This window comes from Balaenoptera physalus (assembly GCF_965194825.1).
Source record: "Balaenoptera physalus genome assembly, chromosome: 12".
Taxonomy (NCBI): Eukaryota; Metazoa; Chordata; class Mammalia; order Artiodactyla; family Balaenopteridae; genus Balaenoptera; species Balaenoptera physalus.
In genome coordinates, this window is record NC_138897.1 from 22,520,451 (window position 1) to 22,538,761 (window position 18,311).

An 18,311-nucleotide genomic window follows, 5' to 3' on the forward strand; every position below is an offset into this window, starting at 1 on the left:
AAGTCTTTGTCATGCCAATCAAGTTGAAATTGTGCTGCTTGGATATCAGGCCAAAGGTAAAACAGCTGGTTTTACCTATTTGTTAGACTTAAAAAAATATAGGGCATAAACATGTGTAACCTGTGACTCAACCTTTTAACTTTACTGGAAGTAGAGTTTGAGAAAGCTTACTACTAAACTTACAAGGCTGATCCTTCATTTCATATTGGTGTTTATGTGGAGATGTCTCGTCATATGCAAAAGATCCTCTAACCAAAGAAATCACATTCCTATCCTCTCCTCAACTTATACCAAATGGGCTTTTGTTTCCACCATTCAACTGAAACTGCTTTTGTCTGAGTTATCCTTGTTCTCTGTGCTGCTATATGCAACATCCTCTCAACAAATTTGACCATTCTTCACTTCTTGAAACACTTTTATTCTTGCGACTTCCTGATACCACCTTTGTTTTCCTTGTACCTCTCTGGGCCTGCCTTATCAGTCTTTCATGTTTCTATTCCACTACTCCACTGCCAAATATTGGAATAACCAGCATCTGGTAGTAAGTTTCCCCCCACCCCGCATTTCTAAGCTCTCTCCAGTGTGATTTTATTCAATCCCATGGCTTTGTATATAGTTGCCAAATTATGTCTAGCCCTGATCCCTCCCCTTGAACTTAAGAGGCAGATATCCGTGACATCTTTACTTGATGGTATAATGGGCATCTCAGAATTGGCATGTCCAAGGTATTACTCTTGATTCTGTTTTGTTCCCCCACAATACACTTGTTTCCTCTGTTTTCCTATCTTACTAAGTGGTCCCAATGCCCACGTCCAAAAATATGTCTTTAATCCTTTGTTCTCCTCCTTCTACAAGTCAACATATCAAATCCCAATGGCTATTCCTATTAGTTCTGCCTCCAAAATTCATTCACTTCTGCTGATATCCACTGTTCCACTAAAAGTTTCTACTACATTACCCCATTTGCCATGAGACTGAATACTATACTGATGAATGATGAATCAGCGACTAAAGAAATGTTCTAGACTCACGTATGCGTGATCTGTCATACAAGGCCAGTATGACTCACAGTTGATGGAGGACACTTAGCAACACAGTGGAGAAGACAGGAGAGAAAGAAGAGAATGAAACTAATATTCGTTGCACAGGTATCACTGCGCATCACCAGGAAATATTTTATCTCCTTACACCCCACACCAACTCCTAAAGAAAAATGGAGTTACTTTAACAGAGGAAACTGAGGTACACAAGATCACTAAGTGGCATGAGTAAAATTTATACTCTCGTCTTTTGGGCTCCATTGCGTCTCTCCTTTCCATACTCGATGGGACTCTGAATGGTACCTCTGTCTTAAACATGTGAAGAGAAAAACAGAGAAGCTATTCTATCTCCCACTCTGTATCTTCCAGGGATTAGAAAAATCAACCTGTCAATACAGTGAAAAACCTTCAGAACTGATTAGCTGCCTGACAGCTGGAAAGAAACCAATGAAAGGAGTTCCAGAATCACTGTGGGGCAATATTTCAAAACCTACAATAAACCAGACTTCATTCACCAGGGACAATAGACCGAAAAAAGAAGCTGCTCTCCATTTGGCTGTCAAAGTCTAGGGCTAATCTTTTATCAATAAATTTTGATTGAAAGTCTATTATCCCAGATAAAAAAATATTCTGCCCCATTGTCAAATCACCCATCTGACCACGTGACTGATTTTCACTTGTAAAATACTATCACTGTGTCCTGATGTGAATCAGACTTAGTAGATTTAGATCTTGCTAGAGCTCACGGTCTAGCGCAATGTTGCTCACTCTAGAGGCTCTTGTAGCAGAAACCTTTGGCAACACATCATTTTAAAAACCTTGAGTTCAATCTTCCGAGTAAGAGTTTCTTAGGGTGTTCACTGGAAATTTTCATGTTTAAAACAAATAAGAATGTTGGAGAAAACAACGTGTGCTATGGAGAGGTCGCTTGCCCCACAGATGGAAGAGAACCAATGAAGGAGCCCTTTTCATTGTAAAGAAAATTGGAGGTTAATCTGATGAAACGAAGGAAGACAAGATTAGAGTTTTTTCTCTTTCAGTTTTTAGAATTGTAAGTAGTCTCTCTCCTGATGTTGAGGAACTGCTGAAGTTTTAAGTTGTTTTTTCTTTCCTTGAACAAGTATTGCCATTTTGATATATATCAAGAGTAGAGCCAGCTGGTGAGGATTCTAGTTAGTACAAAGTACACACCCTCTTTATGTTTCAGCTTCCTCGTCTGTAAAATGAGGCAATTAGACCACATGACCACTCACATCCCATGAAGTGGAGCAGTATATGCATTTCCTAAAGACAGCGGAAGTGCTACATCATGGGGGCTTATACTTGGGCTTTTTTAAACCATTAGATTAGAATTAGGAACTGAGAGGACAGCTACAGTAAGAGGAAGGTGGTATCTGTGAAAACTCTAACCCTGACTGTGAAAGACAAGAGGATTCTTCTGATAATATTAATGAAAGAACTTGAAAATTGCCTTTGCATCACCAACTAGATTATCTCAGCTCTAGACCTCCTTGGTGTCAGCTCCATCTCTTACCCAGTGGAATAAAAATGGGTAATGAGACACAAACATCGCTTTCCAAGCATATGGGGTTTTGTAGAGTTCCTGGCAGGCAGGGCAATAAACAACAGCAGGTCTAGAAGCTGTAAATCAGGAGTCACAAGCATTGGTTACCCAAGGAATAGGGATAAGAGTCAGCTGAGGGCAACTGGAGGATTATCAAGGGAGTCTATTGTTTTATTGGGTCAGAGACCAAGAAATATCCATGTTTAACTATGACCTAACCACTCTTCCTTTTGACAAGGAAACCAAGTCTGCAGGAAACAAGGATATGAAAGGGCAAAGCAAGTCCAAGTCTTGATTATTAGCTTGGGACCCGTATATCACTGCAGAATTATCATGAGTTGGTCTGGAAACCTTGGACAATTTATTTACTCAAGCTTGGCCTTCACAGCTTGATGCAAATATATATAACACAGTCAAAGGGAAAAAATTAATCCAGGAAGGCAGCTAAAATAAGTACCTTCATGCTCTCTACATGCCGCCACCCACAACCTCCCCAGACCTCAGGACAGAGCTAGTCAAAGCGAACAACTCCAGACCTTCTCAGAGGGGACAAAAACTTCAGGTCTCACTGCCCCTTGGATGAAAGGAGGATCTGAGAATGAATGGAGAGAGGGAGGGAGGAGACATGAACAAAAGAGTCAGAGAGGAACTGATAAAGGAGATGTGGTACATAAATTCAGTGGAATATTACTCAGCCATTAAAAAGAAGAAAATAATGCCATTTGCAGCAACATGGATGGACCTAGAGATTGTCATACTAAGTGAAGTAAGTCAGAAAGAGACAAATATCATATGATACTACTTTTATGTGGAATCTTAAAAAATGATTCAAATTAACTTATTTACAAAACAGAAATTGATTCACAGATGTTTTGGTTACCAAAGTGGATAGCTGGAGGGCATGGGGCAGAGATAAATTAGGAGTTTGGGATTGACATATACACACTACTATATGTAAAACAGATCAATAATAAGTACGTACTGTATAGCACAGGGAACTCTACTCAATACTCTGTAAGGGCCTATATGGGAAAAGAATCTAAAAACAGAGTAGATATATGTATAACTGATTCACTTTGCTGTACACCTGAAACTAACACAACATTGTAAATCAACTACACTCCAACAAAAATTTACAATAAAATAAAATAAAAAACAGAGTCAGAGAGAGAGAGAAACAGAGAACATGAGTGGACCAGACAAGAGCTGGGACTGCTGGTAAAACTCCACAGTTGTAGGAAAAGAAAAGAGAAAGCAGAGTCATAATAATGGCTCCTGTGACTTTATCTATTTGTGTTTAAAAGTTTACTTCCTGATTTGTGATTTGTTTATAGAATAACTCCAAAATTTGACAACCAATGAACAATGCTTACATTATTAGAATGAAATCATTTTAACATCTGACAAAATAGTATACTCCTCTTCCATGGACATATTTCATGTTTCTTTTTTCTTTCAACTTTCTGATCTAATTTTTTCAACTCTATCTTCAAACGTAGCTATGATTATTTTTATGTTGAAATATACCTTCTATACAATGTGGGGGAGCTCTTTCTTACTTCAAATTGATTTTGGGGTCTTTTTAAACTGTTTATTTTGAAATCATTACAGATTCACATTATAGAAGTGGCAAAGATAGTACAGAGACGTCCTGTGCAGCCTTTGCCTAGTTTCCCCCAATGCTTACATTTTAAGTAACTGTAGTAGATCAAATTGTTCATTTTTTTAAAAGCTACTTCCTGTTTTATGGCTCTAATGTCTTAAATCTCTCTGAAGATACTAATTAGAACTGCTTTAGTTGTTTTAATTTATTTTCTTTTGATCTCCTATGTGCCTGCTTCCTATAGGGTTACTTTGCTCTATCTTGGTCTCTCTCTTTCTTTGATGCAGAATTTTCTCAAATATCTGTGACCCTTGATTGTTAATTATATTTTAAACAATTATTCCTTAGTAGAGCTGACGGGGACGTCTGTGTACATCAGCAGTCAGTCAGTTGCAGACTTTGATTTGGGGTGAATGGGCTGCCAAGTAGCAGTTATGCTGGGAAAACTCTAAATTCCAGGATGGGGAGGGCTTTATCCCATGGCCTTGTTTCCTATACCAGTTCCTCTAGGGCACCCTGACACCGTTTTTTAGAATATAAGTGTCTGTCTCACCACTGACCCTAGGATCCATACTTGGCAGTTCTGGCTGTTCTAGTTGCAGGGGGGGATGAGAACTGAGGGATAGAGAGAAACAGCCAACATTGCCTTATCTAGACACCAAAATTGCCCCCCCAGTTACGAACGCCTTCTCATCTTTGCTCTTCTTCACATCATTTATCGCAGATACAAGAATTTCTTTGGGGATCTTCAAAAACCCTTCTGCACATCTGGACAAGTGCAGAATTATCCAATAAAAATACAATGAGAGTTATAAATGAGAGTACCTTGTATAGTTTAACATTTTCTAGAAGCCACATTAAAAAGTTTAAAAGGAGGAAATTAGTTTTAGTAACATTTTAGTTACTTAAAATACCCAAAATGTTATTTCAAAATATAATGAGTATAAAAAAATACTGAGATATTTTACATTCATTACTTCATACTAAATCTTCAAAATCTGGTGTGTATTTCACACTTCTTATGGTCCACGTCCATCCACACCAGCCACACTTCAGGGGCTCAGTAGCTACATATGGCTGGCGGCTACTGTTTTGGATAGCACAACTTTTATTGTGGCTCCAATCATTCTACTTCTTCCATTATCACTGCTTCATCTATTTTTAATCAACTAGAAAATGTATGAAATCTCCAATCCACTGATGGTCACCCTCTTAGTCTCATTATTATTGTGGATTTAACCTAACTTTAAAATTCCATTTCATTTTAGTATAGTATCAGGAGGAAAACTAAATAAATGTGTAAACTCTGCCACTGAGAAATCCACAAAGGAACCAAAATCCCAACATAACCTCCAACAAAAGGAACTCCAACATGTAGGTTTTGTGGGTATAAAATAAACAACAATAACAACAAAGTATAGCTCCTGGCATTTCCTCACACTTGCATTTTATAAACTCAATGGTTTATATTCCTATTTAATTACTTTGGTCCACTAGCATGTGATTATTCTGCATTGTTGGTTCCTTTGTAATTTAACAAAAACTGGTACTTACTGCTTACTTACTATGTCTCAAGAATTCTTCTTAGGCTTTATATGCATTATCTCATTTAACCCTCTCAATACCCTCAGGCAGAAGGTGTTATTATCATCTCTTTTTTATATGATCATCTCCTTTTTATATATGAGGAAACTGAGGCACAGAGAGGCTAAGTAAGTTGTCCAAGGTCACACAGACCCCAGAACTGTGATTCCAAGACACATGTTCTTAACCACTATGTCCTATGCTTCTTCCAGAGTTCAGGTCTAGAGCTGGACCACTTGGGTTTGACTCTTAGCCCCTCCACTTGCTAGCTTTATAACCTTGAAGTTGCTACACATGCTCTCTGTGCTTGAATTTGTCATTAGGGTAGTAACGCTATAGTATTCACCACAGTGCTTTTCGCATATACTGTAGAGTAGAAAGATGGTAGCTGTGGTCATTATGGGACCAGATAGCACTGCTGGGTGCGCCCAGTACTACCTACAGACGGGCTTCTCTGCTGAATGCTGGCCTTACCTCCAGATTTGGACTCCATTTGAATTTTCACCAATATTCGTTAAGTTACGGTCTCTCTTCCATAGAGTGATTTTCATCTCTCTGATCCTTGCGTCCTTCTCCATAGAATGGCAATCAGTACCGGAGACCTGCCTATATTTTCTCTTTTCCTTTAGGTCTAAATAAACTGCTGCCTGTCCTTCTTTGATTTGGAGAGCCCCATTGCTCACCAAGCACAATTATGACATTGTAAGTCATTGACTCCTTGGGTCTAGGAAGCACAAGTCAAAAGACATAGATTGACTCTAGGTGAACCTATATTCACTATTAGAAAAATAATATAAGAAGAAATGGCTTGAGATAAAGATAACTTTTAAAATAATAATTAAGAGTTTTTATCTTAGACTTAAGTTTGATCACTAGACTAAAATAGTTCATAACAAAGGCATGTTAAAAACAAAACCTTTACGTGACTATAATATCCAGGAAGCTGCAAAGCACTTGGTTTAAAACGTGCTGTTCCCAAAGACCCATATGGAATAGATGGTATTTGCACATCAATTGGCATCTTGGGTAGGAAATGCTTTCTTAGAAAGCTTGGCTCTGCTGTATACAAAGGAGAAGCCACCATTTCTCTGTTAAGTAATGGGCTATGACCGTGCTAAATGTATCCCTTCAAATGAAGGTCTCCAAAATGAAGGTGAGAAAACTGATTAGAAATGGTTTGGGAGCCTAACTCTGTTAGTGGAAATGAAAACTGATAAACAACATCGGGTGATCTGCCGGAACAAATAGATTCTTGATTCAGCAGGAATCCAGCTGCTATTATGTTCCAGGTGAAGAAGCATCATTTAAACAAATAAATCCCTTCTTTTTTCTGTACATGCTTTCCAGATTTGCCACATTTATTAAGTTAGAAGCAAATGCAGGTTGCAGAGGCACAGAATGCTTCTCTGCGAGACACCATGGAATTAGTAAGATAGCCAGAAAGGTCACTGAGTTCCAGAGAGGGGAAAGGTCATGTTTAGCAGCTTTCTCATAACTGAGCCTGCTATTAACATAGTGGTATTTTGAATTTATAAAGCGTCTTGCTGCCCTGAGCTTCCATGTGTACTGCAAACATTAATTAATCCTCACAACATCCCCTAGAATGTGAGGAGGTCCAGTTTGCATCTCACAAAGGATGCAACCCAAAAGCAGAGAAGTTAAGCCAGTGGCCAAAGGACACTCAGGTCACCCAGGAGACTGACTGCAGGGATTGCAAATTCCCAGCCCCTGGGAAGAAAGTGCAATCATGTGGACTTTAGCAGGTTAAGCAAAAGGAAAAGAAAAGCATTTCCCAAGGCTCATGGAAGGGAAGGGAAGGAATCAACTACAGAGGAGTTTGTAAACACGTGCTTGCATTGGGAAGGCAACTTTTGCTCCATGAGGTATTTTTTCAAAGAAAAAAGAAATATAATCAATTTTATGATTGCAATAAAATGGAATCCCATCCCAAGGTAAAAACATAAAAGAAGTCCAATGCTGTCTAATTCTGTTGCACTGAAATAACTGCTATGTAGTAGCTCTAATATATAGAAAGTAATTTCTCAATCCTGTTGTAAAACTAAGAACCCAAGTATCTCTTTTCTTTAAATTTAGATTTCTTTCTCTGAGGGAAAAAAAAGAGTGAAAAGTTTCACCCAAAAGAAATGGGAGATGTCACTTATTGAAAAGGCAGATTTCAGGCAGATTTGACAAATGAGAACAGTGACATTTTCAGAATCACAAAAGCCGGAGCAGTGTGTGTGCTCACACGCCTTCTGAGGTAACATCTCTCCAAGTTGCAAATAGGATTATAAATAAAGTGCTGTTCAAAGACCAATCGCAAAACCATTTTCCATGAGAAACTTAAAATAGAACAAAAATATCCCATTTACGTTGGCATGATACATTTTACTACCTGCCACTTTAATCTCCAGAAGAGTCAAGCTTAACACTAATATCAAAGACAGGTTTATTATCAAGGTCCACATGTCCTATTTTCCTTACTAACAGCCTAACACAAATGCCAGACACAGGAGTTATTCCTTGTGCAACAAATCATTTAATTCCCTTTGACAGGTTTACTCTTCTTGGAAACTGTAAATTCATTCATTAGATAGAAGAGACTTGTTAAGCTCTGCTATTTTTTTTCGTTTGTTTCAAGGATAGACATTATCTCTTTGATGTATTGCTGAAAACTAGTATTAATGGGGGGAAATATTGATGACAGTCAAAAAATTAAGTGCTTTGTCTCGTGTTTCTGATTGAAACCACTAAAATCAGTAGCGCAAATAAGCAGCAGGACAGATTAGAAATTCTGGTGTGGAATAAAGGATTAAAGGTTTAGAGATGCATACTTTACCACAACCTATATATGGGATTTTGAAGCTCACTCCTAGTTTTCTTAGAAAATATACCTCTTACCTGGATCTCCAGATCTCTTCTCTTGTTGGTATTCATTTCTAGGTGAAAATTCTCTAAGACTGCCTTACCTCATTTGCCAGCATAAAGAGAACCATGCTGGAAATCATCACACGGGTAGAAAAGCTAAAGGGAAGATGGCATTAGGGAAAAAGAGAAGGGGATTCATCAGCAGTTTTGACACCTCTGGAATGTGTCATATCAACTTAAGAAACTTGCTGAAGTTTACAGAACTCATAAGAAACAGGTCTAATAGCTGATTCAAATCTGTGTCATTCCAAAGCCTACACTCTTTCCACAACAACATAAAGTCTCCCTAAAGCATTGTGGTTACAACTTCTTTATTATTTACAACCAGCCTTGTTCCAAAAAGAACATCAGGCTCACTTACAAATATGCAAACATCACAAGAGGATTCAAGCTGATATAAGGAAGCACAATGAGACAGGAAAGTGAGGACAGAGAAATAAGACAATCGGAAGTCAGTTTAGGGCACGCCATGATGCCAGGAAGTCCCTTTGGCCTGGAGTTTTCCAGCAGTAAACAAGAAGACATACATAGACCTCCACATTCTATCTACAGAAACCAACCAGTTATTCAGAAAACTTAGACTGATTTTCCCCTGCTCCAAGTTCTTATACAGGTATGAATAACATGCTCAATAACACATTTTCAGAAAACATGGTGTCAAGCTTAATCAGGATCCTAAAGTTAGATTAATGGTGCCACATCAAAACACAACTCAATAAAAGCAACCCTGAACACAGGATTCTGGAGATTGGGAAGGGCAGGGGCAGAAACAATATTTAATCCAAGTTCATGGCTTCTTAATTATCTGGTATAATTCAGGGCTAGATGTTGAAATATTGGAAAGAATACAATGGACTATCCTCCTCTTCCCTCACCGCCCCCCCCCCAATCCTAAATAAATATTGCTTCTCTTAGTTGAGTTTTTAAATGTATTCAGCAGGGTAAATTTAAGATGATAATCCCTGATCAGCAGCTGCAACTCATCAATGCTCTGCGGCCAGTTAAGTGTGAATCTACATGTTTCAACAAGCATAGTCAGAGTTACAACCTAGCGTTAGGCATTAAAAAAAAAGATCTTGTTAAATAAGAGTGCATTATCTGGAATTAAGATATTATCAGGATTAACAACTTAGCCTGAGTTAGTTCTGCCAATTAGTTATCAGACATCAGGGACCTGAAGGAATAGGATGAAGGAGACATAACACTTTTTTGAAGTGCCAGAAACGTTTTTCATCTCTACACCCAATGCTACAACAGTGGCAAAAAAATGAGTTTGCATGCTGATTGGCAATCTGCTCCTGCATGATTCTGGTGGGAGTTGGAGGTCTAGGGTCAGCACGGGGGCATTGCCTTTCTCTTGAATTGAGGACAAGCAGTGCCGCTCTTAGAGCCGACAAGCAGAAGTCTCTGCCCGAGATGCCCACCTCTGACAGCCCCACATTTTGGAGGGTCTTTGTGGACATCATCTACCTCCATCTTTCCAGTGGTTTGGAACCAGCTCAGTGCCAGACTCCCCGGTCCCCGCTTTTCTCATTCAGAAGTCTCTCTGGTCCTCCACCTCCAACTCTGCTGTGCATGGGGTCATCTAGATGCCCCAGGACTGACTTGTGCTTATGTGGTCATCCCAGGGCCCTGTGGGTGAGCCCTGGTCTAGGACGGGGAGCCGATCACTCTCGCTGGCTGATAAGAGATTTCTCTGGGGGATTATGAGAGACTGAGCTGCCAGAATGGCAATGACACACTAACTGGGAGAGACTCTCACTCAGGACCCTGGACAAGTTCAGGACTCCAGGCTGCTGACCGTCTCCCACAGATCCTTGGGCCTGCTCTCCATCCCCCATCTTCCAACCACAGGGCTGTCTCTGACCTCAGCACCTGAGGGCTGTGAGGGGAGCAGCACACGGGAATGGCGGCAGAGGCTCCTTCTGGCGGCAATGCTTCCCACGCTGTGATGATTTTGAATCACCCAGGGAAGTCTTGACACTCCCTCCACAGACTCTGCGCCATGACTGAGGAAGACTCCTTGCAAATGGTCACACATTTCCTCTGAGGGATCCCGAAACTATGGCTTCCTGATGTCAACTGGCCCATTTAATCTGTGTCCTCCTTTGCCTTTGACCAATATGGTGACACCGTGCTCTCCTAAACTGGTCTTAAACCATGCTGGATGAAGAAAGGACACTCCTTGTGCAAATGGGACTGCCCTTCCCGCTCTGTCCAAAGGGCCGCTGCCTCTCCCCCAGATGGTGGCCACGCATGGGAAGCAGGTGTGCAGCCAACACTGAAAGAGCTCATACTCTAGGGATGTAGCAAGGACAGCCTGAAGAGTCCAAGACAACACATGACTGGAAGGTGTGCTATCCAACCTTTATACTATAAAACTCAACAAACTAGCATGTCTAGAAAATTAATTGTTCATCACTTTTCCTGCATACTCTAACACTGCTATTTGAGGTTGTCATCAATAAGCTTTAAGACGGTCATTAGAAGCCAATATTCAAAGGTGGCTCAATGGATGATGCAGTCCTAAGTAAATGGTACTAGGAAATGGCAAAGGCAAAGAGATCCATATGTTTCAATAAAACAGGTTGTAAGAAGCCGTAACATTGTGGGTAAAAACATCATACTAACTTTGTTTCATGGGGAAAGATGAAATTAGCTGAGAATGGTGCATTTGATAACAATGAAAGAGAAGGAATGGTTCTTGGACCTGAAGAAGAAATGGTGCCTGGACACTAGGAAAAATCAACATGTGTGCCGATATGCACTTTGTAACTTGCTGGCATGGCAAGATGCTAAAAGCTCATCTTGAATATATACTACGTTTTAAAATCAAATTGTTTATTTAGATAAGGGTCTTCAAAAAATATTTGTGTGGGTCTCCACACACTCAAGGCCAAGTTGTGGTCCAGGGTCTGCAGCTCTAAGGAGAGCAATGGGGAAGATAGTAGCAAAGCAGAAATTTGAAGGGAGGAGCCAGATATAATTTCTTTTTCCACAATTTTACTGCAAACCAGTCCTGCTCCAGAAACCTATTCAGCCATATTAGAAATCCTTTAAACTTTTGGGCTTTCTGATAACATGCAGGCTGATATAAACATTACATGATCCCATAACCCAATATTATTCATCCAATTATGTGAAATAGCTCACTGAAAGGTGGTTTTAGAATTTTAAATAAAGCAGTTTTTACAAAGAATAATTTGGATATATCTAGGAAATAATACCATCATGCATTGCAACAAGTAGTGGTGTTTGATAACATTGCCATATGGATATTTTACTTACCATTCAAAGTATAGCTTGGCATTTATTTTTACAAATTCTAAGCCTTTTATAAAAAAAATGTGACTACACTACGTCCACAATTCGTCATCCTCTTGCTTTTTGGAATTAAAACTTATACTTTGGATAAAAATTAAGAAGCAGAACTAAAAATAAGAAACCAGGTTTACTGAACAGGAGTGTGGTTCAACATGGTAAGACTTTCCAACATGATATGAAGAAGCTAGGTTAAGTGGCTCTCAGTGTGATTCTGTTATATTAAAAAGCCACATTATTAAGGGGGTTGTTTTCTGGGATTATGGCATAAGCATGATTTCTAATGAGAATTTCAACACCTAACATCCTAAATCAAGACTTTGGATGGCTTTTGGTCATGTCTAACAAAAGTAACTCTAAGTTAAAACAATGAAAATTTACCAATGATGAAGAGCCCTAATAGGAAATCTCAAAAAAAAAAAAAAAAGTCTGAAAATATTTGAATCAATGGTGAATCATTGGGATAATTATAGTACTTTTTGTATTAATTACAGATGCATGAACTGATGTAACAAAACCCCCCAAATCTCAGTGGCTCAACACAACAGAAATTTATCCATAGCTATACAGCCCACGAGTGCAGGCATTCCTAACCACTGGATAGCCTTCCATGCAGTGATACAGGCACACAGCCTCCTTTATCTTGCCACACTGGCACCCTTTCAGCCCAAGTCTTCTGTATCCAGTTGACAGGGAAAAGAAGGGAGAAAACGGAACACTTGCTTCTTCTCAGCTCATCCTAGAATTTACACACATTCTTTGCACTCACACTCCATTTGTACAAACTTATTACATTATTTAGAATGGAAGGAGTCTGGGAAATTTCCAGAGAAACAGCTCTGCAAGATGGAGGGAGGGAGCATGGCTTACTGGTGGCAATTCCAACCTAACAGCTTCAGGAAAGATAACCAGCATTGGCATGTCCAAGTTCAGCTCCAGTCATATTAATTATTTTTTAACATCTTTATTGGAGTATAATTGCTTTACAATGGTATGTTAGTTTCTGCTTTGTAACAAAGTGAATCAGCTATACATATACATATATCCCCATATTTCCTCCATCTGTGTCTCCTTCCCACCCTCCCTATTCCACCCCTCGAGGTGGTCACAAAGCACTGAGCTGATCTCCCTGTGCCATGCAGCAGCTTCCCACTAGCTATCTAGTTTACATTTGTTAGTATATATAAGTCTGTGCCACTCTCTCACTTCGTCCCTAACCCTTCCCCCTCCCCGTGTCATCAAGTCCCTTCTCTACGTCTGCGTGTTTATTCCTGTCCTGCACCTAGGTTCTTCAGAACCATTTTTTTTATATTCCATATATATGCGTTAGCATATGGTATTTGTTTCCCTCTTTGTGACTTACTTCAAGTAAGTAAGTCTACGTCCATCCACCACACTACAAATAACTCAATTTCGTTTCTTTTTATGGCTGAGTAATATTCCACTGTATATATGTGCCACATGGTCTTTATCCATTCATCTGTTGATGGACACTTCGGTTGCTTCCATGTCCTGGCTATTGTAAATAGAGCTGCAATGAACATTGTGGTACATGACTCTTTTTGAATTATGGTTTTCTCAGGGTATATGCCCAGTAGGGGGAATGCTGGGTCATATGGTAATTCCATTTTTACTTTTTTAAGGAACCTCCATACTGCTCTCCATAGTGGCTGTATCCTTCACTGTAGTTTTGATTTGCATTTCTCTAATGATTAGTGATGTTGAGCATCCTTTCATATGTTTGTTAGCAATCTGTATATCTTCTTTGGAGAAATGTCTATTTAGGTTTTCTGCCCATTTTTGGATAGGGTTATTTGTTTTTTTTGATATTGAGCTGCATGAGCTGCTTGTAAATTTTGGAGATTAATCCTTTGTCAGTTGCTTCATTTGCAAATATTTTCTGCCATTCCAAGTGTTGTCTTTTCATCTTGTTTATGGTTTCCTTTACTGTGCAAAAGCTTTTAAGTTTCATTAGGTCACATTTGTTTATTTTTGCTTTTATTTCCATCTCTTTAGGAGGTGGGTTGAAAAGGATCTTGCTGTGATTTATGTCATAGAGTGTTCTGTTTCTGATTTCCTCTAAGAGTTTTATAGTGTCTGGCCTTACATTTAGGTCTCTAATCCATTTTGAGTCTATTTTTGTGTATGGTGTTAGGGAGTATTCTAATTTCATTCTTTTACATATAGCTGTCCAGTTTTCCCAGCACCATTTATTGAAGAGGCTGTCTTTTCTCCATTGTATATTCTTGCCTCCTTTATCAAAGATAAGGTGACCATATGTACGTGGGTTTATCTCTGGGCTTTCTCTCCTGTTCCACTGATCTATATTTGTTTTTGTGCCAGTACCATACTGTCTTGATTACTGTAGCTTTGTATAGTCTGAAGTCAGGGAGACTGATTCCTCCAGCTCCGTTTTTCTTTCTCAAGATTGCTTTAGCTACTTGGGGTCTCTTGCGTTTCCATACAAATTGTGAAATATTTTGTTCTAGTTCTGTGAAAAATGCCGTTGGCAGTTTGATAGGGAGTGCATTGAATCTGTAGATTGCTTTGGGTAGTACAGTCATTTTCACAATGTTGATTCTTCCATTCCAAGAACATGGTACATCTCTCCATCTGTTTGTGTCATATTTGATTTCTTTCATCAGTGTCTTATAGTTTTCTGAGTACAGGTCTTTTACCTCCTTAGGTAGGTTTATTCCTAGGTATTTTATTCTTTTTGTTGCAATGGTAAATGGGAGTGTTTCCTTAATTTCACTTTCAGATTTTTCATCATTAGTGTATAGGAATGCAAGAGATTTCCGTGTATTAATTTTGTATCCTGATACTTTACCAAATTCATTGATTAGCTCTAGTAGTTTTCTGGTAGCATCTTTAGGATTTTCTATGTATAGTATCATATCATCTGCAAACAGTGACAGCATTACTTCTTCTTTTCCACTTTGGATTCCTTTGATTTTTTTTTCTTCTCTGATTGCTGTGGCTAAAACGACCAAAACTATGTTGACTAATAGTGGTGAGAGTGGAAAACCTTGTCTTGATCCTGATCTTAGAGGAAATGGTTTCAGTTTTTCACCAGTGAGAACAATGTTGGCTGTGGGTTTGTAATATATAGCCTTTATTATGTTGAGGTAAGTTCCCTCTGTGCCTACTTTCTGGAGGGTTTTTATCATAAATGGGTGTTGAATTTTGTTGAAAGCTTTCTATGCATCTATTGAGATGATCATATGGTTTTTCTCCTTCAGTTTGCTAATATGGTGTATCACATTGTTTGATTTGTGTATATTGAAGAATCCTTACATTCCTGGGATAAACCCCTCTTGATCATGGTGTATGATCCTTTTAATGTGCTGTTGGATTCTGTTTGTCTGTATTTTGTTGAGGATTTTTGCATCTACGTTCATCAGTGATATCGGCCTGTAGTTTTCTTTGTGACATATTTGTCTGGTTTTGGAATCAGGATGATGGTGGCCTCATAGAATGAGTTTGGGAGGGTTCTTCCCTCTGCTATATTTTGGAAGAGTTTGAGAAGGATAGGTGTTAACTGTTCTCTAAATGTTTGATAGAATTCGCCTGTGAAGCCATCTGGTCCTGGGCTTTTGTTTGTTGGAAGATTTTTAATCACAGTCTCAATTTCAGTGCTTGTGACTGGTCTGTTTATGTGTGCTATTTCTTCCTGGTTCAGTCTCAGAAGGTTGTGCTTTACTAAGAATCTGTCGATTTCTTCCAGGTTGTCCATTTTACTGGCATATAGTTGCTTGTAGTAATCTCTCATGATCCTTTGTATTTCCACAGTGTCAGTTGTTACTTCTCCTTTTTCATTTCTAATTTTATTGATTTGAGTCTGCTCCCTTTTTTTCTTGATGAGTCTGGCTAATGGTTTATCAATTTTGTTTATCTTCTCAAAGAACCAGCTCTTAGTTTCATCAATCTTTGCTATTGTTTCCTTCATTTCTTTTTCATTTATTTCTGATCTGATCTTTATGATTTCTTTCCTTCTGCTAACTTTGGGGTATTTTTGTTCTTTCTCTAATTGCTTTAGGTGTAAGATGAGGTTATTTGAGATGTTTCTTGTTTCTTGAGGTAGGATTGTATTGCTATAAACTTCCCTTTTAGAACTGCTTTTGCTGCATCCCATAGGTTTTGGGTCTTCGTGTTTTCAATGTCATTTGTTTCTAGGTAGTTTTTGATTTCCCCTTTGATTTCTTCATTGTTCTCTTGTTATTTAGTAGTGTACTATTTAGCCTCCATGTGTTTGTATTATTTAATGACTTTTCCTGTAATTTATATCTAGTCTCATAGCGTTGTGTTCAGAAAAGATACTTGATACAATTTTAATTTTCTTAAATTTACCAAGCCTTGATTTGTGACCCAAGATATGATCTGTCCTGGAGAATGTTCCATGAGCACTTGAGAAGAAAGTGTATTCTGTTGTTTTTGGATGGAATGTCCTATAAATATCAATTAAGTCCATGTTGTTTAATGTATCATTTAACGCTTGTGTTTCCTTATTTATTTTCATTTTGGATGATCTGTCCATTGGTGAAAGTGGGGTGTTAAAGTCCCCTAATATGATTGTGTTACTGTCGATTTCCCTTTTTATGGCTGTTAGAATTTGCCTTATGTATTGAGGTGCTCCTATGTTGGGTACATATGTATTTCCAAGTGTTATATCTTATTCTTGGATTGATCCCTTGATCATTTTGTAGTGTCCTTTTTTGTCTCTTGTAATTGTCTTTATTTTAAAGTCTATTTTGTCTGATATGTGAATTGCTACTCCAGCTTCCTTTTGATTTCCATTCGCATGGAATATCTCTTTCCATTCCCTCACTTTCAGTCTGTATGTGTCCCTAGGTCTGAAGTGGGTCCCTTGTAGACAGCATATATACAGGTCTTGTTTTCATATCCATTCAGGTAGTCTATGTCTTTTGGTTGGAGCATTTAATCCATTTACATTTAAGGTAGTTATCGATATGTATGGTCCTATTACCGTTTTCTTAATTGTTTTGGGTTTGTTATTGTAGGCCTTTTCCTTCTCTTGTGTTTCCTGCCTAGAGAAGTTCCTTTAGCATTTATTGTAAAGCTGGTTTGGTGGTGCTGAATTCTCTTAGCTGTTGCTTGTCTGTAAAGGTTTTAATTTCTCCATCGAATCTGAATGAGATCCTTGCTGGGTAGGGTAATCTTGGTTGTAGATTTTTCCCTTTCATCACTTTAAATATGTCCTTCCATTCCCTTCTGGCTTGCAGAGTTTGTGCTGAAAGATCCGCTGTTAACCTTATAGGGATTCCCTTGTATGTTATTTGGTGCTTTTCCCCTGCTATTTTTAATATTTTTTCTTTGTATTTAGTTTTTGATAGTTTGATTAATATGTGTCTTGGCGTGCTTCTCCTTAGATTTATCCTGTTTGGGACTCTCTGTGCTTACTGGACTTGACTATTTCCTTTCCCATATTAGGGAAGTTTTCGACTATAATCTCTTCAAATATTTTTCTCAGTCCCTTTCTTTTTCTCTTCTTCTTCTGGGACCCCTATAATTCGAATCTTGGTGCGTTTAATGTTGTCCCAGAGGTCTCTGAGACTGTCCTCAATTCTTTTCATTCTTTTTTCTTTATTCTGCTCTGAGGTAGTTATTTCCACTATTTTATCTTCCAGGTCACTTATCCGTTCTTCTGCCTCAGTTATTCTGCTACTGATCCCTTCTAGAGAATTCTAAATTTCATTTATTGTGTTGTTCATCATTTTTTGTTTGCTCTTTAGTTCTTCTAGGTCCCTGTTAAACGTTTCTTGTATTTTCTCCATTCTATGTCCAAGATTTTGGATCATCTTTACTATCATTATTCTGAATTCTTTTTCAGGTAGACTGCCTATTTCCTCTTCATTTGTTAGGTATGGTGTGTTTTTGCCTTGCTCCTTCATCTGCTGTGTGTTTCTCTGTCTTCTCATTTTGCTTAACTTACTGTGTTTGGGGTCTCCTTTTCACAGGCTGCAGGTTCGTAGTTCCCGTCGTTTTTGGTGTCTGCCCCCAATGGGTAAGGTTGGTTCAGTGGGTTGTGTAGGCTTCCTGGTGGAGGGGACTGGTGCCTGTGTTCTGGCAGAGGAGGCTGGATCTTGTCTTTTTGGTGGGCAGGACCGCATCCGGTTGTGTGTTTTGGGTTGTCTGTGACCTTATTATGATTTTAGGCAGCCTTTCTGCCAGTGGGTGGGGTTGTGTTCCTGTCTTGCTAGCTGTTTGGCATAGGGTGTCCAGCACTGGAGCTTGCTGGTCGTTGAGTGGA